Source organism: Vicugna pacos, chromosome 25 (assembly GCF_048564905.1).
Source record: "Vicugna pacos chromosome 25, VicPac4, whole genome shotgun sequence".
NCBI classification, from domain to species: Eukaryota; Metazoa; Chordata; class Mammalia; order Artiodactyla; family Camelidae; genus Vicugna; species Vicugna pacos.
In genome coordinates, this window is record NC_133011.1 from 4791222 (window position 1) to 4817824 (window position 26603).

Sequence of the window (26603 nt, forward strand, 5' to 3'; positions counted from 1 at the left end):
ATTTCTTCATACTGTTAGGAGTTAGATAAAAAGGGGCACCGGGCAGATAAGGTGGAGGAGAAGGAGGATGGTCCAGAAGATGCCGGTGTGCCCGCCTGCAGCATAAGGGGCCTTCCCTCCTCTAAAATGAGTGCCAGCAAGAAGCAGGTTAGAACCCAACAGCCGCAACTGCGTGGTGGCAACAAGGACCTAACCGGACATGACCCAGTGCTCACTGTAATGTAATTAGCATGGCGGTTTAAGCCCCTACTGTGGGCTTTTCTGTGTGCGTCCTGGGTAAGGACATGCGCAAAAGGGGACAAGCCTGACTTAGCGCTCCAGAGTGAGAGCTGTCAATCAATCAAGAAGCCCCCTGAGTGAGGACGTAAGAGGAGGGACAAAGACCACTGCTCTCCGCCCTTGGATCAGCCTGCCTTCCAGTCTTGGAGGTGTGCTTCCCTTTGCTAAAGGAAACCTTTAAAATCTTTCACTACACAATGCTTTCATCTCCCGTCTGAATTCTCCTTCGAGCAAGACAAGAACTGAGGCTTTGTCCTTCCCCCTTTTGGGGTAACAATACAACAGACATTAAGTATGTACCTACTGTGTGTCAGGCACCAGCACGTCAAAAAGCTAATCTACAGGGGGAACCAGTAAACAGAGAGAGACATTTCATGACAGGGGTAAGTAAAAACAGAATGACAGGGAAAGGATGGAGGAGGGACTCAGAACTCTGTGGCACCAGGGGAGAAGGAAGAAGATAAACACGAGAAGACAAATGAAGATGAACAGAAAAGGGAGACAGGACTGCCCGCCCTGCAGCTGGGACCCAGGGAAAGGCCCTCCTCTCTGTACCTCAGTTCTCCCAGACATGAAGGAAGGTTCCTGGACTGTGTCATCAGCCCAGGAATCCTATGAATACTGTAAGCAGAAGGTCATCTTTAATTCCTCTCATTCTTTATATTCCACCTCAGAATCTGACCTCCTCTGGCCCCCTCTGTCCGTCACTGTTTCTGTGGCCTGAGTCAACATCACCTCTCGTCTGGACGGATGCAGCAGACCTAAGCCGTCTGCTTCTGCACTCCATTCTCCAGAGCAGCCAGAGGGAGCCCGCCCTCCGGGAGCACGGCAGTCCTCTGCTCAGAAGGCTGCAATGCCCCCACCCTGCTGCCACCCGGCTCACAGAGGCTGCGGGATCTCTGCTCCGCCCCGCCTCCACTTCTCTTTTGCCCTTCGTACCCTCCCTTCCCATCGCACTGGCCTATGTGCCATTCTTCCAACACCCTTGATGGGATCCAGGCTTTTTCTCTCCGCCAGAAAGGCTCTGACCCCAGTTTCACTCTGCTGAAGTCCCGGTCCCCCTCCAGGCTTTCCTCAAATTTCACCTGGTCTGACCAACTGAGGGGAACTTACAACCTACCCCCACCCTCCCGATCCTCCTGATCATTTGATAATTTACTTATTTCTTTGGGGTATTGTGTTTTGTTTACCGTCTCCCTCCTGCCCTCTGGAATGGATGCTCCAAGAGGGCAGGGATCGGTCTGCTTTGTGGACCACTAGCCACTGTGTCTTAGAACAGTGCCTAGTACACAATAAGCACCTGATAAATATTTGTTGAATGAGTGAATACACCCATCTAAAGACAGATACAAAAGCAAGCAAATCACAGGATCTGCTGGTATGACCCCTGGTCACCCCCTTCTTCACCAGTGTGCAGCCCAGTGTGCAGGTGGACAGAACGCAGGAGGGCGGAGGGCTGGGCCCTCACAGAGCCAGCGTGCCAGAGAGCAGGGCGGGATGGAAGAACACTGCACGGGATGTCCGCAACACGATTCTAGTTTTGATTTGGTCGCAGCTATGTGAACTCAGCCTCAACTGTCTTGGTTAGAGAAAAGGAGAGGTTTGGTCAGACCAGGGAGAGGCAAGACTCTGCTCTCAGGCCACATCCACCCCACTTCCTGTTTTTGTAAATAAAGCTTTATTAGAACACAGGCATGCCCATGCATTTACGTGCTGTCTACGGCTGCTCAAGTGCCGGGCTGAGCAGTGATGACAGAGCCGACACGTCTGCAGAGCTGAAAACATGTACGTAGCTGGCCCTTTACAGAAAAAGTCTGCCAACCCCTGGGCTAGACCACCAGAGTGTAAGAGACTCTGTTTTGTTTTGTTTTGTTTTGTTTTTTTAATTCTTATTTTTTATTGACGTGTAGTCAATTTACAAGGTTAGTTTCAGGTGTACAGCAGATTGATACAGTTACACACATACATACAGACTCTGTTTTGTTCACCACCATCTCCCAGCACTTAGACTGTGCCTGGAACATGATAAGGATTCAAAACATATTTGAGAAACTCAGGTTTTCAGGCTGCTTCACTGAGCCTTGAGTAGGTGAAACAGTCATAGCAGGGGCTGACAGAACGGACCCCCTGTAAGGCACTGTCTAAGCACTTCATTTGTATCGACTTCTTTCTTTAATCCTGACACCCCCCCCAAGACAAGTTTTATTCTTCTTATCCGTTTAATAGACGGAGAAACTGAGGCACAAAGAGATTAAGTAACTTGCCCTTCTAAGTAAGTGGGACAACTTGGGACCTGAACCCAAGCCATCTAACGCCACAGTTCCTACTTTTAACCGCTGCACACACTGCCTCTCACCTGCCAGAGGGATCAGGGCAGCTACTCATTGTCTATTTTATCTGTTGCCTTCTACACATGCCTTTCTTTAAAGAAGGAATCTATATGTGAGTTTTTTAAAGCTTGAAAACCACTGAACTCAATCTAACGAAGCCACTTTAACACTCTGAAATCTAGTTTTAGCAGAACTATGCTACGAAAGAGTTAATAAAATTGCAATCTGCACCCCTGACCTTCCCTCTTCTCTTTACACATGGGGCTCAACAGACATCTTTGCGCCAGTCCACTGCAGGAAAACCATCCTCTCCAACTGCAGGAGAAAGAGAAAGAGTAACTTAAAAAATAAATTGTAACTTTTGTGTCCATTGCACTCTCCAAAAAAAAAAAATAGGAAAGAACTGAATCAAAGGGACTCAGAATCTAATTTAACATTTAATTGCTTCACTTATTGTAGAAGCTTAGAGCATGAGCTGGAACGGTGGCCAACACATGCAGAATCCCAGAGACTGAAGCTGCGGCTTGTGTAGCCACGGACTGGTGTGAAATTTCACTCCAGATTCCAGGGCTACTGCTCTTGGCCCTGAACTGCTCTTACTTTTCAGCATGTGAGCATGTTTTCCAACACAGAGACATCAATAAGCCAGGCCAAGGATAATCTCTAGGTCATTAATTAAACCCTGTGTACAGGCATGAACACGGTATCATCACACGGAACATACGGAGCCATAAACACTACGTGGAACCAGCAACTATAAATTACGAGCATATAATTCCCTTGAGCTTCATAAACCATAAAAACGAAGCTCAAGTGGTTTGTGTAGTCATTCGAATCCCAGAAGGAAATACAGCACCATGATTCCAAAGTTGCTTATTGTTTATTTTTATATAATGGATGGATCCTACTTCTCAATTCACGTGTGCCCTCCTCCCACTGGGGCCATCCATCCTCTCCTGACTCTCCCTGGCAGCCGCCCCCTCCCAGCCTGGCTTCCCCCAAGCTCTCCCCTCTTCACACAAACAGCAGCCTGCAGGGAGTTTGGGGCTTCTCACCTCACTAGCAAATGTTAATAATTCATGAGAGCAGTGTAACTCTGTGAACCATCAGTGACTTTTTTTTTCCCGTGGACTGCAGCATGCGGAACATTGCATCCCACGTAACCCACTTACAGATTCAGGAAAACAATGGTTATTGAGATCTAATTTCTTTGCTAAAAGTATTGTTTTAAATGATTTGTTCCCTTTCCCCTGTCTGCAAATTCCTCCAGTCTCCACTCAAAATTACTATGTCCTTGTCTTAAATCCTGTGCATTCATCCACTCATTAAACTAATGATGAGAAATCAAATATTTAGTGATCACTGACTACATTCTTAGAAATGTGCAGTAATCAGGGTGTTTTCTTCTCTCGAGAATGTGCAATCTGGTTTTAAAATAAGATAAATAATAAAATAGAATAAAATAAAATAAAGTAAAATAAAATAAAATAAAAACACTGCAGTGGAAAGAGCATGGGAACCGGAGTCAAGTAAACCAGGCTTGTAAATTGACCTCTGCTGCTTCTTAATTGTGTGGTATTAGGTATGACACTTAAATTCACAGAACAGTAATTTTCTCATCTGAATAAATGAAGATGATACTGTCTACTATCTGAGTCACTCTGAGAGTCAGTAACATGTACCTCTTACTTGCTATCTGCCCTGGGGTAAGTTACATAACTACTTGGCGCCTCCATTTCTTCAGTCTGTAAAATGGGTATTATGGGTGTTCTTCTCCTGAAGTTATTCTGAGGATTAAATGTGTCAGCACATGTAAAATATGCAGAAGAGTGTCTGGTACGTCCGAAGTGCTCGATAAATGTGAGTGGCTCTGGTTGTTTCCATACACAAAGTGCCCATTCCATACCACTTAGTAGGTATTGAAAGGACAATAAAATAAGATCAGTAATAAACGAGACCAAAAAAAATTATTTCATAACAAATTGTGTAACATAGACTAAAATAATTTTTTAAAGTAGAGAAACATTCTCAAAGAAGTGAACACAGAAGAGACTCAAACATTATATACCCATGTTAATACCAGCATTATTCACAACAGCCAAAAGTTGGAAGGAACTCAACTGTCCAGTGATGGATGAACAGATAAACAAAAGATGGTACGTATGTACAATGGAGTAAGACTCAGTCTTAAAAAGGAAGGAAGGTCTGACACAGGCTACAACATGGGTGAAACTCGAACACATTATGCTACATGAAAGAAGCCAGTCACAAAAGGGCAAACACTGTATGATTTCACTTGCATGAGGCATCTAGAATGGTCAAATTTATGGAGACAGAAAGTAACATGTTGGCTTCCAGGGACTGGAGGGATGGGGTATAGGGAGTCAGTGTTCAAAGGGTAGAGAGTTGCAACTGGGAAAAGATGAAAAAGTTCTGGAGATGAATGGTGGTGATGGTTGCACCACAATGTGAATGTACTAAATGCTACACTGTACACTTAAAAATGGTTAAAGTGGTGAATTTTATGTTACTGATGTTGACCACAAAAAAAAAAAAAGTTTAGAAAAAGAAGAATCTGTAAAGAGGGCCCAAGAAGACCAGGAAGTCTCTGTAGAGCACATGGCACAATAATTGCACTTTATTAAAAGAAAGATCTGGGGAAATGCTATGTCCCAAGTGAGGAGGGCACGTGAGTGAGGGTCCGGGCGGGAAAAGGCACAGGAAGAGCCCGGTCAGAGTTCAGGCTGTGCTGGGGAGAGATGACACAGAGAGGGGCCAGGCTGCAGCCCGTGCCGCCTCCCTGCCTGTCAAGTCTTACTTGCAGCCACACTGGCCAACACCCACCCTCCAGTCATCCGGAGCTAACTTCTGAATTCACGCCGCCTCTCAGGTCACTGCCCTTTCATCTCTCTTCACACACTTCCTTTTCCTTGGGACTCCCTTTTGTCCGATGACTTCCACTCCCTCCAGACCAGCGTTCCAAGGTCCCCGCCTTTGCAATGCCTTGCCTGAGTCCAGAACTTCCCCTGCACTTAATGAATCCCTCCACAGCAAGAGCCAAAGCTCCTCAAAGGGAGGCATGTATCTCTTTCCTCCGTCCAGGTCCCCGCACCACGCCTGACGCATGTCGGTGCTCAATAGATGCACGTGGAGCGGATGAGTCCGGGAGAAGCTCCAGCAGCAGAGCTGAGACTCCAGGCACCGCGCACTGGTTAAGACTAGGAAGGCGAGGATGCGGGTGGGGTGGAGGAAAGACGAGCCCCAGAACAAGCACACAGAACGGCCCGGAAGGGCTGAGAGGCTGAGTTCAAAGAAGCAAGCGAGGAGGGCCACGCAGGAAGCTCTGGGGGCCTGGGTTAAGTCATTCTGAAGAGAAGTTAAGGGAAAATCCTTCCTCACCTAGGATTGAATGTGAAAACTCAAGAGCATTGATCAACTTTTTTAATAAGTTAAAATTTTCACCGTGGAGCGTTGGAAGTCTGGTTTCATTGACTGAGACCCGCAAAACCGGAAGACGAAGGTGGTTCGCGGGCGGAGTTCCGGCTCCGCGAGGCCGCGCCTGCGCGTTGCCTTCGAAGGAAGGGGAGCAGGACCGGAAGTCCCGCTGCGCAGTCCCGCACACGTGGCTTTCCAGGCTGCTACCTTTTCAACCTGCTACAGCCCCCTTCCTTTGTTTCTCCCCCGTTAAAGGGCCCTGTCTTCACAAAACAGAGAGGCTAGTTTTCAAAGCTACTTCATTAGAAGAACTGAAAAGATAAAAAGACAGTACGTTCAGTTACAAACAACAGTTAGAGATGAATGAATTTAGCATCCGTCTTTCAGGGAAAGAGCAACCCTGTGTAAACATCAGAGGGATGTCTTTGCAAGTCCCTGTGTGACTCTAAACAAGGAGGGGGCCAGGTCCCTTACTCACCCGCTCCCCACCCCGGTGTGCCTCTGGGCCAAGGCTCAGTTTGGCCTCCTGCCTGCCAGACAGGCTAATCAGAAAAATGCCAACGCTCAGAGGACCCCGCGCACTAACAGAAGTAATCCAAGGCGCCTTCTTGTTTCCTCTTAAGAGACGTGGATTATTTGCTCCTATGCGCCCTGCAACTTTGCAAGGAGAAATTGTGGCTTCAGGTAGCGGGAAGCTCTGGGTCTAAACACACGTTGATGGTGACCCAGTTACATCAGGGAGTCAAGACAAGGCAAAGGACGCTCTTATCTCTGCCTCCAGGAGATGACCGTCTCGTTATCATCCTCCCAACACAGAGGGGAAACTGAGTCTGCAGAGAGCGGGCTTTCCCAGCACGTGCAGACTTCGTGGCAGGGCAGCACCCCTGCAGTGCTAGGAGCACCCTCAGCGCGGCTGCATGTGGCCAAAAGGCGGCAGAAAAATACGCAGAATTGTTTAACAATCAAATCAGGGCGATGCTAGTGCTGGACTTCCTTAGGGAAAAATTATTTTCTGAGACAATCTACAAATAATTTTAGATGGGTGGACTACCCGCCGACTGAGCAAGGAGATGTTCACAAAACTCATGTCATAAAACTCCAGGAAATGAAATAAAAAAGCAAGGTAAATCACCATCAGCTTATTTATGTTATTCATACCATTCTAATTGTAAAACCCCATCTAAAGATGATCATCTCAGCAGGGGGACAGAGGTTCTATCTCAGCGCTCCCCACTGTTTCCACAGGCATGTGTGCTCCTGCACCCCCGCCCCCGACACAGAGCAGCTTGCTGGTCCCCCAAGAAGGCGGCAGACAAAGAGTTGCTCTTCCCTTCCAGTCCCTGAACCCCGAGCACCGCTAAACACTAGACTCCAGGATTTTAGACAAGCCTAGGAAAGCACTCATTACATAGTTCTCTCTCCCAGAAAATACAAACAGGAATTTTAGAATGAATTCTAGAAAGGACTCACTGGTTTCTAAATGCCAGTCCTAGGACCTGCAACCATTAAGGTGGCATTTTTTACCAGTCCAAGGGAAAATGAGAAAAAGAAAGACCCCAGCATGAGTTTTCTGAAAGATAAATTTGTCGAATTTAAAGAACTGGGTTTTCTGTGTTTTTTTTTTTTTGATAATATACACTTCCTATATCTTACAGATGTGAATGTCATTTATTGATAAAATGAAGGTCATACATCATACTAGATTTTCTAATGTCCTTACAAAATATGATATGTCAATCCCCAAACATCGTTTTTGAAATATTGCTAGCTGATGAGATGAAACAGATTAGGAACTGCCTGCCTGTCCAGCTCTCTCTGTTTTGCTTTAATTTGGGGGCCACGGGTGCACTGCTCACCACATGGTACACCACCGTCAGTCCATGCAACACGCCCTCTCCTGTGTCAGCGGCACCCCCGTCCCTGCTCCACACTCCTACTCCGCTCCTCCAGGTAAGCATCCACCTCACAGTGGTCAGTGAAAAAGATAAGCAACAGTCCTTGTACATTAAAAAAGTATTTACACACAAGCAGCATCATGTCTTTTATAAGTAACTAAACAAACCCAAGAACCTCCATCAGTTCTCTCATTTTATGAACAAAGTAACTGAGCATCAGAGAAGTGAAGTGAGGTGCCCTTGGTCACAGGAAGGTAGGAGCCATCTTGTACTGTATTGTTCAATAAAGTTTTTGGCCATTTCCCTAAAAGAAAATACCACATACACACTTTCTATAACTTCTGAAAGAAATAAAGTTAATCACACACATTTATTAAAATACTCATTAAATCTCAAAACCCAAATTCCCTATGAGTCTCTATTTCTATGAGGTTAAACCAATCACTTGAAAAGTCTTGTGGATTTGACCCACCTAGGATACCACAAGTTGGAAGGCGATTTTATAGGTATATTTTAATGTGATACACATAAATTCCCTTTAGGGGGTCCCCTCAGGGATCCTCAGAAGTGTTCTTATAAAAAAGCAGGGAGCATGTTAACCAAACAATTTGAAAACTCATTCTGGCTGCCTCTTGGCTCCCCCTCCTTCTTTCCAAGCCTTGTTCCCATATCTTCCCTGGCATCTCCTTTCCAGATTACAAAGAGAAAGCATTTTCCTCACATCCTACCATTACTTACTTTCTGTTTTCTACCTTCACAACTGGCTTTAGAAAATGTCTCCTTCAGATACATCAGTGTCTGTCAGACTCCCCCGTGGACCCGTCCTGCAGAAGCCACAGGCTGGAACACAGCACAACTCTTTTTTCACACCCGTATTAGAATACACAAAGTGACTGATTCAAGGATATGCACTCAAAATATTTAATTTGTTACTTCCAAGTATAAATCATAGGGAATTACACCTTGTGTTACCGAGTCCAAACTTGTTCTGCTCATCAATTGGCACAACAGGCCAATAAATTGGGAGACAAAGTATTAGGGCAAGGAATAATGACTTTATTTGAAAAGCCAGCAGATTGAGAAGATGAGGAACTAATGTCCCAGGGAACCATCTTCCCCAAAACAGAATTCAGGCTCCTTTTATACTAAAAAGGGGAGGGGATGTGGTTGGTTGCTGCAAACTTCCTGGTGTTGAAATCCATTGTTATGTTATTCTCTGTTCTGCAACTTTTTATCTCTATATGATGGAAAAGTGTTATAGCCTTAAAGGTCAGAGCCTTGAGAATGGCTACCCTGTGTATTTCAGGCTCTAGGCAACATTCTTTTACAAAAGGTGCAGAACCAGCATGACCAAGCACAGGAAACAGAGCAGAGGGTTAGAGCTAAAGGAACAGATCTAATATGGGGTCAGATTTGTTCTTCGCTGTTACACTAAGTGTTTTTTAAAATGCCATAAAGTAGCATCCTATTGTTACCTACTCTTCATCCACAAGACACAATACCTTCTCTGATGGGCTCCCTGCCCCTTAGGTTCTTACAAAGGAGGTGGCTTCCCTGAAAACCTTTTTTATTTTATAATGAACAGTAGAAAAAGGGTCCCACTTTTGGCTTAGAGATTCCAAATTTAAACTGAAAGCCAGTAACCAATTCTATCATTTACCAGAGCCCAGCAATATACCATTGCAAGTGTGTAAAGCCAAGGGCAGCCATGAACATTCACACCATCTCGAGAGCCTCAGTACTCCTTGGTTGAGAAGTGTTACAAAAATTAGGTTCTCCAGCCTTCAGCCTGAGACTGACACTTTGCTTCAGCACAAGCGGTATTTCACAGCAAGGATGGCTTTCCCTGCGGTATAAAAGAAGACTTCTTCGCTTTAACCCTTTGCATCCAGGACTAATTATAGCCATCCGACTGCTTTCTACAGACCGCTCTGTGATCTCAGCAGGACCATCCAGCTATTAACATGCCTGTTGGTTAGATCCCTTCTTCTCTGGCTTTTCTTAGCCCTCACTCTGATGAAGTATGCTTTCATCTCTTACGTGCTGTATTTGTAGAAAATCAGTCTTCAGATACAGTACTCTACGTTTTAAAAGACAAAACAGTATTAAAGTGAACAGCTTTCTCATGGAATTTGATTCATTTACTATAGTCACATAACCCCTAAGCTGGTCTTTACACCAATTAGAAAAGAATGTCTGTGTGTCCGTCTGCTTTGACTATTTGTTGGAAGGAAGGAAGGAAGGAATGAAGGAAGACCAACGCCCATCTGGCCTCAAATGCAGGATGCGTGTTCCCTACCTGTGTGCCTTGTTTTCCATTTCCCCTCTGGGCAGGAGCCCAGAGCTGTGCACACAAACTGACGGTCCAATTCCCCACCATTCTGAACAACCTTAAGCTAGCATGCTCATCGGACAATAAACAGAGGCACCTGGCAGTCCAGAGAAGCCCACAGTGTCGTGATTCCCAACTTGACCTGTGCACCCACAGCTTTTCCAGCATTTACTAACCATGTGGGTCAAAAGCTACATTACCAACCACAGACAAAGCTGCAAAGTCAGAAGCAGTTGGCTCTCTCTTCCAGGGGCTGCCAGGCTTCAGGATTGGTGAGTAGAATGGATTGGAAGGGAATGAATAGAACAGAATAGAACAGAAGTAGCTCTTCATCCTTCCATGGGACATACACCTCTCTGATTCAGTAGAAATAAAATCTATTAAAACAGTGCCTCATAATCCTACCCCATAGGTTTTTTTTTTTCCCTTGTCATTCATGTTACAAACAGCATGGATACCTTTAGCCTAAAATGACATGTGACTTGAGCGTCGGTAAAATGTCACACAATTCTCCCCAAGAGAAGATAAATGATTGTGAAAATAGATAGGCGTGGAGACAGAGGAATGTAATTTTCATCCTTTAAAAAAAAAAAAAAAGAGTGAAAGAGAGCGAGAAACAAAGAAGCATTGCTGGAGTCCTCGGTGGCCCACGCCAATGAAGTCACCCAGGCCTGGGTAACAGGATTGCCCGTCTCAAATCAGCTGGCAGATGTGCTGCTGCCCCTGCGTGAGCAGCGAGTGACAGCGGTGCCCTGCAGGAAGTCCTACTAAAAGGGAATTACAATAATCAAGCCGGAGCTCCGTCAGGGCATGTGTTACTGCCGCAAAATAAAATACAGGAGCACAGCCCGCCTAAGGCGTGCAAAGCACAAAACCATTGTCTTAACCTTCCAAACGCTGTTCGCTGAAAGAAGGGGTATCGTTTTAAAAAACTGAGACTGAGCACAGCAGTGTGACTTAGTCTGATTTTGTGTGTGTGCCATTAAATCACTGGCTCAATTCATCTTTGCTCTTTCTTCCTCCTGATCATCCCTTGTTGATGCTTCCCCCTCAATCTTGACTTTCAATCATGAGATTTCAATCATAAGACTGAAAGTCAAGGATTTAGCAATGCTTCCCTGCAAAGAACATTTGAAAGAAACCATGTGTGGTAAACAGTGTTTTATAGACCTCAATAAATATACTTACACCATCAAAACCTGTCTTGTAACTTTCAACTACAACAAACTAGAATCTTAGCTGTAGAAGAAGTGTAGGTCCAACCACGTGGGAATCTGGTCAGTCTAGTCAAGCTATTTTGACATGTCTAAAAAGGTCAGCCAAACTCCTTTTTCCACCATAGGGATTAGTGATTTTCAAACTTGTGTTCCCAGAGCCACAGGGACGATCTCCCACATGCAGCCCTGAGGACCCTACCTGTCCACCTGCCCCACCCCCGTCCGCTCACCTGTCACCACTGGATGCCAGCCACTCCCCTTTCACCCAGACCAGCACAGAAGCCTCTTTACAGCTTTCCTTGTTTCCTCTCCTGCCCACCTCCACCTGTTCGTCACAGGCTGCCCCAGTATTCTTAATGAAACATAAACAAGTTTGTAATTCTCCCCTGCCTAAGTCCTTTTGATGGCTCTGAATTCCATTAAAAAAAATTTTAATTTCCTTGTTTGCCTTAAAAGACTGCATAACCTGGCCTGTACCTACCCTCCTCCAGTTTATGTCACTCTCTCCCTTACTCACAAAAGTGGCAGTTGTGGAAGAAAATACTTTTCCTTTGGTGCCTTGAAAATACCACGCTCCTTTTCACCTCAAGGAGTGCAAACCGCAGGGCCTTTGCACATGCTATTCCTGCTCTTCACAGGGCTGGTGCTTCTTCATCTTCAGTTTGAGCCTCCAAGTCCCCTCCTCACAGAAGCTGTCCCTCACCACCCTAAGTAGTTTTCTCCCCAGCAATGTTCTCTGTCATTGTACCCTCCTGTTCATTCCTTTTACAGCAGCCATCATGATGTGCAGTGGTCAAGTTATGTATTCAATTTACTAATGTAACGACCATACCCCCACTGGACTGAATTCCATGAACAGTTGGTATTAACACCCATTCACAGGTTCTTTGTGAACTGTGCCCCTGCCTTATTTCACCTTTTAGCAAAATGATAATGCAATTAATGCCTGATAGCTAAGTGAAGGAAGGAAACAAGAAATGAGGAAATAAATGAACAAATCAGCCCATTTGTAACAATTTATATTTTTTTAATGGAGGTACTGGGGACTGAACCCAGGACCTTGTGCATGATAATCACCTGCTCTACCACTGAGCTATCTCCCCTCCCCCTTGCCATTTGTAGCAAAGGCTAACACAGAGAACATGCACAAAAGGTAGGTCCAACCACTGCAGTCACGTCATTATGGCCTGGAATCTAAATTGAAGCGAACGCTGCATAATGTGAAGTCTCCTTACGTGCCCTTTCCTCCCACATCTCAGGGGAAGAGGACGAGGAAAGAGATTAGGAGTAAGACTGGGATCAGGTTCTCCCCACTTCAACCAACCTTGCCATCTGTTTGACGGGGGTAAATCAGGGCAGGCTCCTGGGTGCGCCTGAGCCCCTCCCCCGGAAGCCCTCGGTGCCCGGGGTTAGGCAGTAATGTTTCTTTATCCGCCCACGGTCCTCCTCGCGTGTGTTTCAGGCTGCAAATTCTATGCTTCCTACCCAATCCTGTGAGGTCTCCTGGAGCACATATAACATCTGGCAGCATCCTGAAATCACACGTCTGGATGCTGCAAAGGTATCTCCATATATTACCCTCCTGCTCTGCAGGGAGAAAACGTTATTTTTGGTTGAAATCACTTTTTCATTTATCCCAGGTCAAAGGAAGTTCATTCTCCCCATTGTTCAATTTCCCTCTGCGTCGAATTTTTTAAAATTTTGTCTCATTTTAAGGTAAACTATTTTTAAATGTACTATTTTTATAGATATGTAGCTAAAAGCAAAGGCACATGATTGAGTCTAATGTATAAGAATGAATATTATGCAAACCTATATATGAAAATTAAGTCTTATTTTAAATTTTAATCCACGACAATGCCAATGGTTTCTGCACAGCCTCCTATCACATAATTTATTAATACACTTGCCATTTTTTCAATTTCAAAGACTGTTAATTCAAATCTGCCTTCTTATTGTGAAGAAGCTCACCTACCAGAAAGTTTTCACTAATACCAAGAAGAGAGAAGAAACTGATCTATTGTGAAAATTCTAGAAGCAAGTGATGTAACACCTTTCACAAATGATGTTCACTTTGAAACTGAATGCCCATGCTCAGTTTGCAGACAAAATTATAAAGGAGCATTCTGTCACCTCTACACAGTAACAAAATTATAAAGCTATGTTTTCACCATTTGGAAGAAATCCAGGTCTTTTCATTTCTGTTTCAATAATTTGGTCAAATGCTGAGCCAGTTGGACCTCAAAAGAATCATAAAGTGTGAAAAAGAATGATGATTGCAGGTCTTGTAAATATTGAAGTTAAAATCAAGCCAAATGGATTTTCTTGAAAAATAATCTGTGGCACATATAATTTCAGCTCCCAAAAGAAAGAAAGAAATTTCTCTGAGGGTCTGATGTTTGCATAGAAAACTAGCTGGTGACCAATCCCAGTTCTGTTATATTTATTTCTTAACCCTATCGCTTTATTTCTTTACCAATTTACACATACTTTTCTCTTTGTACATTAATTTCTTGTTCCTCTTTTTCATTTCTTTCTAAAATCTAAGAGGAAGAAAGAAGGGAACTTAGGAGCAGGGGAAGGAGTCCTTCATTCACAGTTCTCCTAGTTCATGTGATTAATAGTAAGTGCCAAAGCATTTCCTACCAAGGACGTCACTCGAAAATGGGAGCTTGGACATGCTATGTCTTTGCCAGACCCTCTCCTCCCTTTCCATGTCCTCAGCACAGATGTGAGAGGCCTGCCTTTCTCCCCACAGGGACATCAGCTCAACTTTGGTCACGATCTGTTACTTCAATGCTTACCCCCTCCACGTGGGGTCTGACTGCTGCCTGCTCTCTACCTTCTTATTACCATAATTTACCAACTTTGTGGCTCATTCTTCCAGAAAGTGCCTTTCCAAGAGCCACTGAGACTAAGTGAAAAAGACACAGACTTTGGAGCTAACTCCTCCGGTTCTGACTCCTAGCTGTACAACTTACAGCTGTGTGACTTTGGGCTACTTACTTAACCTCTCTGAGACCCAGTCTCCCAGGATGTAAAATGGGAACGATAATTTCTGCTGCATTTGTTGTTAGAATATCTAAGGATAATAAACATACTGTGAAGAGGCTTTAACAGAAGCTGACATATAATAAGTACCTGATGAAAGAAGACAGTAGCAATAACAATACTTAATATTTTAAATCTAACTTTCAGTTTCAAAAAGTCTGATAAACAAATAATGCAAACATACGAAGAGTTAATATAGCATAGTGTTTGAGAAGCTTTACATTTTTCATCCTAAGATCAGGCTTGATCCATTCCCAAAGATAATATGAAAAAGTGTTTTGCCCCCATACATTTCTAGAAAAACACTGGTTGTAAATTAGAGTGACAATACTGAGATGAACACGTTTAGAAAGAAGGCACCAAACAAGCAGAAGTGACCCGTTAACCAAGAAATTTAGTCATTTATTCAACAAAAATCACTTCAGGCCAGCAAACCTTTATAAGGTACATACTACCTGCTGAACACTGGGAATAGAGAGATGATTAAAACATGCTCCCACCATCGAGGAATTTCCACCCCAGTGGGGGACAGGTACCAAATTGTTTCAAAAAATGATAAAATGAGTGGAATGATGGAGGTAGGCAAGGGGTCTTAAGAGAGCACAGAGGAGGGTCCCTTCATCTAATCTGTGGTCAAAGAAATGCTTTCCGAAAAAGATGACAGCTGAACTGTCTTTCAAAATAAATCCAAATGAACTTATTTACAAACTGGAAACAGACTCACAGACATGGAAAACAAACTTATGGTTACAAAGAGGAAATGGCGGGGGGAGAGGCAGTGATAAATTAGGAGTTTGGGATTTGCAAACACACACTACTATATATAAAATAGCTAAACAACAAGGACCTACTCTATAGGATGGAAGGGCAAACACTGCAGGTAGAAAGAAGGGCATGAAGAGAAGCATGAAACACCAGGCTGTGTGTAGAAAACCCCCAGCAGGGAAACCTTATTAGAGCATGGAATGTGCGGAGAGATGGGCAGCTAAGGAGGCTGAGCAGAGCGTGGGAGCGCAGTCTTGTCTGCTGTGGAAGAGCCTTGCCCTCTGCTCTCCCCGGGATAGAGGCTCGGCAAAGGGGGCCAACATGGGTGGATTTGGTCTTGAGGGGCCACTCTGGCTGCAGTGTGCAGAGACAGGCTTGGGGATGGGGGTAGAGGGGAGGGGCATGAGGGTGGGAGCAGGTACACGTTAGGCTTGTCCGCGAAAATTCAAGAGAGAGATCAAGTTCTTGAGCTGGGAGATGCTATAAATAGATTCAAGAAATATGTAGAAGGTAAAATTGATAGGTTATACGTAGAACCATGAAGAAATCATTAAAAATAAGGAAATATCAAAAGGTCAGCCTGACTAATGGTTTCCAAATACCAGAAGTAGTCACAAGTACCTAAGGGACCTACAGTAACTGCAGCTCCTGATTTGCCTTCTATAAATCAGTGTTGTCTTTACTCACTACACCAGGCACATCTGTTTAATAAAATAATTTAAATTTCTCTCGTCAATTTTTAAGAAGCATGTGGAGCTTTGGAGCTAGACACGTCGCTAGATTCCAGAGCGGCGCTCCCCTGAAACTCTTTTTGCATTCGATCCTATTTCTTTGCTACCGATTTTTAAACTAATTTGTGCAGATATAAGACTATGTCCACACACTCAAATTATTTGACAAACTTGAATAAAATGGCAAATGTTCTTGATCAAATAATCATTTTTAACAGTGTTGTAAAAACTAAATTGACTCATTAATTCAACCAAGATGGTTGAATTAGTTGTCCTGTTGACACAGTTTCTCATTAAAAAAAGAAATGATCTGCTGTTGCACAAGAGCCAAATGTTCTTACACACTGGAGTTTGAGGCATCAAAACACAAACAGAGTTTTTAAACTGGAGTGCCTATAAAAGGTAGCTTTAAGCATTAGCGAGTGATGAGAAAATTTATAATAGATTAAAAATCCATCAAAAATTAGTTAATATAAGGAACCGTCCTACATTGTTGGTAGGAATGTAAACTGGTGCAGCAACTATGGAAAACAGTATGGAAGTTCCTTAAAAAACTAAAAATAGAGTTGCCGTATGATTCAGCAGTCCCACTCCTGGGCATTATATACAGAGGGAACTCTAATTCAAAAAGGTACATGCACCCCAATGTTCATAGCAGCACTATTTACAAAAGCCGACATGGAAGCCACCTAAATGTCCACCCACAGATGAATGGATAAAGAAGATGTGATATATCTATCTCACATACAATGGAATACTACCCAGCCATAAAAAAGAATGAAATAATGTCATTTGCAGCAACATGGATGGATCTGGAGATCATCATACTAAGTGGAGTGAGTCAGACAGAGAAAGACAAATATATGACATCACTTATATGTGGAATCAGGAAAAAATGATACAAATGAACTTATTTACAAAACAGAAATAGACTCATAGACATAGAAAACAAACTGATGGTTACCAAATGGGAAAGGAGGTGGTGGGGGGGGAGGGATAAATTAGGAGTTTGAGATTAACATATACACATTACTATATGTAAAACAGATAAACAACAAGGTCCAACTGTACAGCACAGAGAACTATATTCAATACCTAGTAATCTAGAATGGAAAAGAATCTGAAAAATATATATATATGTATATGTGTAACCAAATTGCTTTGCTGTACACCTGAAACTAATGCAACACTGTAAATTAACTATATTTCAATTTAAAAAGGCTTAAAAATTAATTAATAGCTTTCCCTCGATAATAGCCACACTATTGAATAGAGATACTCATTTTTTAATTGAAGTATACTCAGCTTACACTGTTGTGTCACTTTCTAGTGTATAGCATAATGTTTCAGTCACACATGTACGTACATATATTCTTTTTCATATTCTTTGAATAGAGATGTTCTAATGCTCTCAGTATTCTAAAACATTGGTGTGTTGAATGCCAACTAGTAGTGGAATGACTGAAAAAGGTACCAAGTTTCTTTCAGAGGTGATCAAAATATTCTAAAGTTAGACTGTAGTGGAAGTTACACAGCTCTGTAGATATACTAAAATTCATTGGCTTGTACACTTAAAACAGGTGCACTTTATGGTATGTAAATTATATCTAAATAAAGATTTTTTTTAAAGCCAAAAGAGGAAGCAGCATTTGAAATCACACACCAATCCTCTCTCTTTGAAGAAGGGAGAGGTTTCTAACTGAACAACAACCACGGTCTCACGGATGAAGGTCACTTGAGGAGCAGTCACCAGAATCCTGAAGGCAACAACAAAGTGCCACCACGACCAACAACAAAAAGAACACGGCGGACAGTCTGAAAAAAGATAATCAATATTTCAGCCTCAGGAATGTGAACCATTCTTGGGATATAGCGGCGGTCACGAGGCCACAGTAAGAACACAGGAAACTCACAGGCTGTGCCTTAGACATGCCAGCAGACAACGTCCAGCAGGACAAGGGCCACGTGGGCGCTCTTCCGGGAAACAACGCAGCATCCCAGACGTGTCCACGACTGGGATGGAAAACACACGGAATCTGAAAAGGCAGAGCAAAGGCCAAGTGGCGGGATGACCACGGCAAGAGGCGGGGAAGAGGCGCCGTCACTGTGGGCTGTGACCAGGGTCATACCAGTCAGGTTGGTGTTTGTTTGTTTCTTTTTAATTTGCCGGCAGAGTCTGTATTTGCTCTTACCAGCAGCACAGTCTAAACTCTTAAGATCTAGGGAAAATGGGAGAAAAACATAAAAAAAAAAACCAACATTGTAAATAGACTAATTTGAATTCTAACCTGTCAAATCTAGATGTGAAGAGAGTGAAAACATTTAAATAATTGAAAAGAGGAAACGTTTCCGAGGAAGGGCCCAGTGGCCACAGAGTTTAGAAGAGGAACAGGAAAGGGAGAAGATCCCAGCAGGTCACTGGTTTTTGAACCTGAAGGAGGAGACAGACAAAAGGGGATTAAAAGTACTATATTTGGAAGAGATAAAGGCTGGTTGGGATATTGAACTTGAGGACGGACCATCTGAGTGAAATTATTTTATCAAATCAGGAGTGGTTAAGAGGAAGGAGAAAGAAGCAAAATCTTCATTCTTACCTTTGCTTTTTTCATTCTTTGTTATAAAGAACTGGGACTGGGTCCCAGAATATCTTCCAAGTCCTCAGAACTTCAGCTTTTAAAGATATTTGGTTTCCTCAAGTACATTTACTTAATGAAACAGTTTAAGTTTGCATTAACAAGAATTCCGGTGTCTTGAACATAGACTTCAACAACTATACCTCATTGCTGGTTAAAGCAACTTTCAAGGCATGTCCTGTATTAGTTCTGCAAGAACATTTCTTTCATGTGCTCTTCTAGAAAATTCCTAATTTTGCCAACGTGCCTGTGATGTTCTTTCTAACGTGTGTCGTAGAAGGATACTGTTGCAACTAATGCTTTGTGGGTTCTGGCTTTCGAAGGTGATTTCTCCAATTACTAAGTTTGAAATTTAAATCTTGACTTTGGCCATGGCTGTTCACAGAGGTAGGGGGAAGTTAAGACATTTTTGTTGTCATTTTGAATGTCTAGCTTTATTCAGGAAAAAAAAATCTACGTACTCTCAGAATTACAGGAATGTGAGGTACAGACTAATATTTGGCTTCAGATGTGCAGTTTTTGCTAGTCCTGAGAGATCTGCAGGGCATGTGCTGGTGAAACAGCTCATTCCCAAACTAAGCAATCAATCTGACAGCCACACAAAGCCATCACATCGCCAAGTCAGACAAGGGCAGTGTTCAGCGTATAGACATTCAGGTAATTGGACAGTAAGAGGGAAACAGTAAAATGACAGGAGCCCGCTGTTGGAAGAGATACCAGAGATCATTTTTAGACTGTAAACTGTCCAAATTCACCATGGTTGAGAGTATACAGGAGATCTTTAAGTGTTTTTAATGCTAATCACAGAGCTCATCAAAAATTCAATTTATCTCCTAAAATATATTGAGGTTACCCTCTGAAACAACGGCACCAAGAACTAGTTAACTTTTTTAATTAAGAAGACATTTTCCAGAAAAGCCAGTGTGAATCAAGGATTTGTGAAAATCTATGAGTTAGAGACCTTTTTAATGAAAGTTAAAACCCTCTTTATTTTGATTTATGCATTTAGGCTTTTGGTTTTATGTGGCATTTGGTCAAATACCAAGAGAAAAAAAAGGAAGAAAGAACTTACATTTTTAAACATCCATTCAGTGAAATAAGCAGAATTGTATGCTAGGAACATTAGTTACAAAAATTATAAATTTATTAATGATAAGATAAATTTTCTTCAGGTTCTCCATAATTTTGCTTTCCATGAAATTTCTTAAGACATCTCCTATGAAGGTATTTTGAGATTTTTACAAATGGTAGGCAGATCTTTCTGAAGGCAGCATATTTTGGTTGTCTGTCGTGGAGACATGTCTATCTGCCCTGTAAGGCTCCCTTTAGCTTGTCGGCAGAGCATTGAGAGAAGATGGCAAACTGTCTCCAGAAAACTGCTTCTGAACTGCATGCATCCTTTAAGACCAAAGAATGTCTATGGCTTGGAGAGAAAGGAAAATATACAAAAGGCATAAAAATCCAATGAGCGATACGATTTGAAAAGTTTTTTTTTTTAATTAGAACTAGAACTTCACAGATTTAGCTGGAAGATATTGTCAATTATACACGTTTTTTTAAAAATCCCTTTTCCAAGCAAACAACATCTCAACACCTCACGGAGGATGGCGTGATTTAACGAGATGTCTAAGATGAGGAGCTACTTTTCCCACACATCAGCAATGCAGTGAGAAAGTAATGTCTATAGAAATACCTAAAACGAAGAAGGAATGTTTGCGGATTTTACATGAACTTGTAAAATTACTGCCTGGAAGATATGATTACAAACAAGTGATAATCAAACATTTCTAACTCTAGGGTGGTTCAACGCATAACTTGCTATAGAAGACCTGGAAACAGGACGGAGGACAACCAGGAGGACCTCTTTAAGTAGTAAACCAGCGACATCTACTGTCTGAAAGTGGAAACAGCAACAAAAGTCATTTTATGCATGGTATGTGGTGAGCTCTGGGGGAAAATGGCCAGGCTGTCACAGGGGCAGTTAATTCTGGAAACCAGGACGAATCTCTGCTGCTAGGAGGAGGCGAATTCTGCAGAGACTACGGAGGAGGAAGAGAAGAAAAACAGAAAGAGGGGAGCTGCTTTGGCATCCACGGTGACCTTGAAAGGATAGCTGGCCAGGATGAGTCTCTGTAAGAGAGGAGGAATGCAGGATCCTGGGGAAAGTGTGACCAGCCATCAGGATTGTTTCTCCCTGATCACCCAGCCCTCTTCACCTCTCTCCTGTGCTTTTTACTGTATATATCTTTCTTTTTTCTCTTTCTTCCTTACCCTCTTCCCTAACTGCATCTTCTACAGATCTTTTAGGGCTGGAAATTTACTGATGATCCAAGATTTGAAAAATTGCTTCATAAATTAAGGAATTTCTGGCTTGAAGATAATACAATAAACTTTTAAGACTAGGCATATCTTTGCAGACCGTCTAGCCTGCATTTAACAGATGAGGAAACTAAAGCTAGAAGTTAGGTGACCTTGGAGGCACCCTGCTGGTGAGTGACAGAACTCAGACTTGATGAGAGCTCCCCTCCTGGACTGGGCCCTGTAGGAATAAATTTCCCTGCAAGGCGGCCACACCTGCACATGTTCCTCAAAAGTTTTCCCACCTCCAGCCTATTTTTATTTGTTTTGTTTATGTTTGGCATTTCAGAGGCTTAATGAAATTATAAATTTTCCTCATGTTCTTTGAGCTATTTTGAGGAAAATCAGAATTCAATATAAATACACAGCTACAAGAGAAAATAAAATGGGCAGTTATCTCTAAGTTTATGTATCCAATGCACTGTTTCTGAAAAGAAAGAGATTTAAGTATAATTTTTTTGTCTTGATGGTCTTTTTAAACACAATACAACCAAATGAAACACCTAGCATTTTATCTTTAATTCTTTCTATTTTCATGCAACTTTCTGCCACAACTGTGTCACTCATCACAGAATGAAACTTCCTAGAGGGTTGAGAAGTAGTCTCTAGTTTTTTTGTAAAGCAAGTAGCTTAAGGTGACTTTACTATAGAGTTTTTAGTATTAAATTTGATGAATCCATGTTTTAAAGAAGATTTATTTTCGGGTACAATTCTCATTTACAACAATTAAACATGCGATGCCTCTGCAAGTCAGCTACATAGAAACCAGAAAATCTCATCCTTTAATACGTACTTTATCTGCAAGAAAAAAGCTTCAGACACACCTTTTCTTTTAATGAGATATTTCACACGTTCACATTTTGCCCCCCAGGAACACGGGGAAATTTTCAATGTCAAAATTAGTAACCATTGGATTGTTTTCACTGTAATCTTTTTATAAAGAAAACAAAATGACACAAATGAACTTATTACAAAATAGAAAGAGACTCCCAGATGAAGAAAACAAACTAATGGTTACCAGGAGGGGAGGGGAGGAGGCAGGGATACACTGGGAGTTTGGAACTGTCAGATACAAACTACTATGTACAGAATAGATAAACAACAAGGTCCTACTGTACAGCACAGGGAACTATATTCAATGGCTTGTAGTAATCTGTGATGAAAAAGAGTATGTGTATATATGTATACCTGAATCACTATGCTGTACACCAGAAACTGACACAATATTGCAAATCAACTATGCTTCAATTTAAAAAATGAGGGGGGAAAAAAAACAGATCAAGGTCTGAGTATTGGCCAAAATCATTCTAGGTAGAGAGGCGGACAGTGTTGGACTTTACCTGAGCCCTGTGCTCCTGGCCAGCAGCGAAGGTTCCCGGAGGTCTCTCAGTCTTCTGTGTTCCGGAAAACAGCCCACGGCAAAGAACCACCCTTCCCATGGGACTCAACTTAGACAAGACTCAGAGGTGCCCCCCTTGGTTACCTATGGTAAGGCTTTGCCTCAACGATGATTAGTTCAACCCCTCGTCTCCGCTGACCAATCAGAACAAAATGATTGGGAACCAAAGTTTGGTTAAACTCCTCTCCATTTTCAGGTCCCTGAATTGTAGCCCACTCAGCCTGAGAGCGCATTCGGCCGCTGTTTATGGGGCCCTCCTGGAGAAGAGGGTGCTCTCAGGGGAAAGCGTCCTCTGATCTGCTGTCCTGGGTGCCATCCTTCCATCCCACTGCCCCTCACCCGGTTCTCGCGAGCTTTGTCCACCCCTCCTATAAAAGGAACGCCCTCTTGCCGAACTCACGCCTGCATTCCTAAGGTCACAGGGCTCTTTCTAAGGCAACTGTAATGTGATAGCCTCACAACATTGTAATAGCCCCTTTCCTCCTTTGCAATAACCCTTTCAAATAAAGTCTCTCCTTACTAAGTCTGTTTTTAATTTTACAAAACCAAGAAGTCTAATTAAAGCTGAGAGAAACTGACCAAATAAAACAGATCAGGATTATAAGACAAAGCTTTCGTGCTCTAGAAGCAAAATCACGTCACATTCATAAGGGTAACCATATCTTTCATTTTTTTTTTCTTTGCTCCAAGATAAAATTTCAAAACTTCACGGGCAGTGCTTTCTGGAAAATACTTGCACTCAAATGAAGAGTGAGGGTTGTTTTTTTTTTTTTTTTCCTTCACAAATTCTACTTTCTAAGTTCTGGAATATCAAGTTCCCCAAATTTGCCCAGATCCAAGCTTACCTTCGCAGAGAGAAAAAAACTACTTATTTAATATTAGCTCATAAATCTTGCAATTCACTGTTTTACAGTAAGGTGAGAAAGCTAAACATCTTTATCCAAAATTCTTGTCAAAATGTTCAGTACTCCTTTTTTCGCCAGAAGAAAAGTCTAATTATTCCATGACAAAACCATACACGGTAAGCCCCAAGGCTACCACAAATCTTCAAGACACTTCTATGGTCAGAACCGACCAATACCATATGCCATATTATGTAAACAAACATGTACCAATGGGCTCAATTGTATAAACCACAGGAGGAAACAAAAATGATGAGCTGAACAGATGTCTTAGAAGTAGAATCATTTCTCTGACAATCCAAGGGACAAAGACCTAGGTTTCCCTTTGGTCTGTGAAAACAGGTTGGAGATCTTTATATACCCACTCATCATTTTTAAAAATTACATATACCCATATACGTGAAACATTAATGAAACAATTAGTTGGCATTTCATAAACTGAACAGATCCAGGTAAACATGAATTAATTTAGCTAGTGCCCTTCTACACATGTTGGAAAGAATCATTCATTTCCCTTGACATCAGATCTAGGCTCAGATCCAATGCCTGTGTACTCTGATTCATTTCTCCTGCATTTATGTAATGCTGCTATTCATTTATTCCTTTATTTGTTGAATACTTAGTGGACATCTACTGTGTGCCAAGCATCAGGGATCCAGTTCTAAACAAAACAGACAAAAATCTCTGGCTTTGTGGAACATGTAATCTAGACAGAAAAGGAACCAGATTAATGAGTAAAATATATAGAATACTAGGTGAATTTTTTACCAAGGAGAAAAAATAAAGCAGGAAAGGGAGCTGCAAAATGCTGTAGGGTAGGAGGCTTTTAGGCACTGGCAAGGTGTGTTTGAGTCAAGATCTCAAGGAAGTAAAGGAGCTAGTCATGACGATATCTGGGTGAAGGACACTCTCGGCAAAGAGGACAGCCAGTGCAAAGGCCCTGAGGCAGGAACACTGTTACCTGCCTTGCTAAGCACTGCAGAGGCTATAAAGATGAGAATGCTCAAAGAACTTAAAAGCATGTAAGGGCACTTAGAATACAAATGGACTAATTAAAAGTAATATTAAGTAGTCTGTTTTCAAAGTTGGAAGAAAGATGCAAATGTGATTCCAGAGCAGTTTTGAGTCCACGGCAGTAACAGCACTGGGACAGCCTGGCAGGCAGGGTGAGGTGCGGTCCATGGAGGAGCTCAAGTCTGAAAAGAGTCAGTACAAAGGATGTGGGTCGGTGAAGTAGCAGCCCGGGGCCAGCCAGAGCAAGGACCACAGCGGGGAGAAAATATAAACATTATGTAGACATGTCAGTATATGGTTATGTATACGATGTAAGTTTATAAATATTACACAACATGTATGCTATACATCAAATATGTTTGGACGTATACTAAATACATCACACTACCCTGCACATAGAACTTTCCTTGGTTTCTCAAAAGTATATGTCAAAAGGGCCTTTTCTTATGTTTGTTATTTGGGAAAAAAGAAGTGGAGAGTTCTTTGTCAAATATAAAGCCCTCTGACGGAGGTGGGAGGCGGTGGTACCCAGCGTTACTTTAGAATCCAAGAGTCCAGGTAATTATTTTTTCTCACTTCGGCAAATGATAACCATTTAGAAATATCATGAAATGTAAAGTTTCCTTCACGACCCCCTACCCTCCAAATGTAGGCTCTGTGGTGACCACAGGCCCCCTTCTCACTCTGGGAGCCTAAGCCTGGCAGGCTCAGCACAGGCCCTGGCTGCCAACATCTTCCCGCCTGCACGCCCAGCTCCCTCCCCCTTTCTTGGGACGACTGAGTCAGTGCCCGGCCAGCGCTGGGGTCGGAAGGACTCATACAAGAGGGACAGGGTCCTTGGCCTCAGTGTCGAGGAAGGGGTTCATAAACCGAGACCGGACGCTGAGCACTGGGAGAAACACTAAATCCTGCTCCTGATTCTGAAGAAATTAGCCAAGGAAGACAGTTAACCAAACGCGGCAATGACTGGTAGTGCTGAAACAGAGCAGAACCCTGGGGGGGCCTTCCCAAGACAAAGCCCCCTCCCCCACCATGTCCTCCACCTGCCTTTTGTCTGTAGAAAAACTTTAGCCAAAAAATAAAGGTAACTGGAGAAGTGAGAAAACGCAGAAGCAAAGGAAAACAAACAAGACCAAATAATAATAGTTGAGCACTGAACAAAGTCCTTAGTTCCCCCCAAGGGCTATGGATAATATTCTGAGCCTTATCCTTTGATCTGGTTTGTAAATACTGAAGCCCCCACCAGGTGGAAGAAGTTAACTGCATGCTGACCAGGCTGGAGCCATGACATGAGCGGCTACCATTCACAGAACTGGCCTCAAAGAAATGGGAACAAACCGACCCTGAAACTAAAGATTAACTGAACTTAAAACTATCGAGATGGTGCTGATCAGACGCTGATTTCAAGATGACTGTCAGAGCCGACTGTGCTGTTCTGCACGTGGCCCCTCCCTCTGCTAATACACCTCTAAAACCCCCCTTTAAAATCTCTTGCCCGCATTGATGGTGGGGAGCTGGCCTTTGGGCATGAGTCTGCCCTCTCCCCCAGTGGCCAGCCTCTGAAATGAAGCAAACTTTCCTTTCTACCAACAGCTGCCTCTTGGGCCTTGGCTTTCAAGCCACGAGCAGCCAGTCCTGAGTTTGGTAACAGTATAAGGTGTCTTCCTTCAAGTATATTTACTATTTTTAAAGAGGTTGTTCCAAATAAAAGAAGCTGACCTGGATGGAGGCCTGCTGAGAGGAGGCCAATGGAGCAGGGTCTTTGGACCCCCTTCCTAGTGGTCAGGCTGGGGGTTTCAGGCCTCGCTGCAGGTAGCCCAGCCCGAGGAAGATCTGATGCAGGACCCAGCCACCTAGGGAGCAAAATTCACCTCGTGCTGTACTTTGACCCCCACCTCGGCACTGGCCATCCTGCCTCCTACCTTCCCACCCTGCAGTCACCCTGCCCTGCTCCAAGCAGGGTGCTTGTGTTCCTCACTTTGGATTGGTCTCTGCCTGATGGTTAGTAGAGAATTATGAATTCCCACAGCATTAGAACTCATGTCCACCAGAATGTTAAGACTCCTGTCTCCCAGTTCCAATCCTGTCCATTTGATTTGGAGAAATAAGACGTACATCTCAGTTCCTATTAGGCTATCTAAGAATTATGATTGAGTTGTTATTTATCGGCAAATGCCCCATTCTGCTAGTCTTATTATCCCTTGAAAATGATCCAAAAGCACCCCCAGCTCTTCACATACAGTATCTAACAATCATACCTTT

The 26603-nt window shown here is 42.9% G+C and overlaps 1 long non-coding RNA gene across 2 annotated transcripts in view; it reads right to left on the reverse strand.

Annotated features, from left to right (window-relative positions):
• LOC116285582 (uncharacterized) overlaps positions 1-26603 on the reverse strand; it is an 85657-nt gene that overhangs the window by 41220 nt on the left and 17834 nt on the right. The window contains exon 1 of one of the 2 annotated variants that reach the window (XR_012064112.1): positions 8678-8804. The exons of the other annotated variant lie outside the window; for it this stretch is intronic. This is a non-coding gene — a long non-coding RNA (uncharacterized lncRNA). Of the gene's footprint in view, positions 1-8677; positions 8805-26603 lie in introns of those variants that run through there. 2 annotated transcript variants of the gene reach the window in all.